This window comes from Berghia stephanieae, chromosome 4, assembly GCF_034508935.2.
Source record: "Berghia stephanieae isolate SIO BIC M18660-M18661 chromosome 4, UCSD_Bste_1.3, whole genome shotgun sequence".
In the NCBI taxonomy this organism is placed as follows: Eukaryota; Metazoa; Mollusca; class Gastropoda; order Nudibranchia; family Aeolidiidae; genus Berghia; species Berghia stephanieae.
Genome location: NC_088363.1, coordinates 63430409 through 63432233, shown reverse-complemented (window position 1 = coordinate 63432233; position 1825 = coordinate 63430409).

Here is a 1825-nt window from a genome sequence, read left to right as displayed (position 1 = left end):
CTCTGAACCCCCCCCCCCCCCCCAAAAAAAAAAAAACAACAAAAAAAACAACAAAAAAACAACAAAAAAACAACAAAAAAAACCAACAAAACAACAACCCCTCAGCACCCCCCCCCCCCCCAAAAAAAAACCCCAAAAAAACCCCAAACAAACAAAAAAACAAAAACAAAAAAAAAAACACCCCAACAACAACAACAAAAACAAAACATAATTAAAATAACAAAACAAAAAACAAACACGTTTTAAAAAGTTTGGCCACAAAACTTGTCCTCGGATTATTGATCAATTAAAATAATCCTCAACTTGTCAAAAACATTCAAATCTAGGACTTCACGAAATCCTCTTCTCTTGCTCCACCGCCCACTCCTCCACATTCTCTCCCCTTTCTTCTCTTCTTATCCTCTTCCTCCCATTATCATCCCTTTTCCTCCATCACATTCCTTTTCCTCTCTTTTTAAAAATCTTGTTTAACTTTCTTTGTCAATAATATTGGGAACTTCGTCACTGAAACTACAAGTTTTTTTATTTATTTATTTATTTTTTTTGTATCCAGACGGCTAGATATATTTAATTTCATGTTATCAAAGTTTCAGGGCACTAATTGAAATTCTAAAAAAAAAAAAAAAAGATTATTTTTTTTAAAAGGAAAAAAAAAGATGAGGATATTTTTAATCAGTCGATATTTGACAGACGAGTTTTCGGCCAACAATGTTAAAAACGTGTTTTATTTTCCTAGAGTCAAAAACAGAATGATATTTTCAACCTGTTTGAAGATAAGATCTGCATTACAAGCTGAAATTATGTTAATTTTATTTTATTTTGGAAAATGAATTCCAAATATTGGAACGTTTTTTTGACACCATAGCTAACCAAAATGTTTTAGGTATTAAAAAAACAATTATGCTTTATTTTTCTCTAATTCCTTCGTTATGATTCAGAGTTCCAGATTGGTAACGAGTTCAAACGTAGGATGCATTGGCAGCATCAACAGCCCTCATGCTACAGTAAACATTGTAACAATGGGAACCTTCTGATTGACTGGGATTTTATTTGATTTTATTATTTATTTTTTGTTGTTATTTTCTATTTTTAGAAAATCAGCTTCTCCACCAGCTTTAGGAATCAACAAACGACTTCGACTCGATCAATATTTCATTAGATAATTCATATACACAACATTTCACATATTTATAGTCTGTTAAAGAGACTTTTGTGAGAACTGCTCACACATATGGCTGTCTAACAACAATGGAAAATAGCCGAGCGACATTAACTTCTTTCATTCTATATCGAATACTTGGTGCTATCAGCATAATATGCCGCTTAAATTCCAGTTCCAGAAAGTCAGTTGTTTCTATCTTTCTCCTTTTTAATAAAAAAAATAATTATTTGATTCTTTTTTTTTTTACAGATAATAATAATGAATCGGCCACATCTCGATTAATTCTCATAATGAAAGCAATGGACAAACAATAATGGGCATGAGAGTGTCTAGAAAATAAAAGTGAACAACCCCTTCCCAAAGGTTAAATTAGCGTTAGATTCATCTTTCCACATCAAGAATCGCATAACGAAAATTAAAATTGAATTGCTCATTTTTCTCATAATTTTCTTCCTTATATTTTTTCCCCACTTTTATTGTTTGTTTGTTTCATATTTATTTGAAATTGCATTGCATTGAATTGTAAGATTGGAGTGATGAGGTGGTTTTGGTAGGCCCTAGGGTCTTAGTATTAGTGTTAGTGAAAAGGTTTATTTCCGTTCTTTGATGAGAGCATCCGTCTTCTCACAGGAAATGGAACAATGCAGCGGTACCTCAGAACAA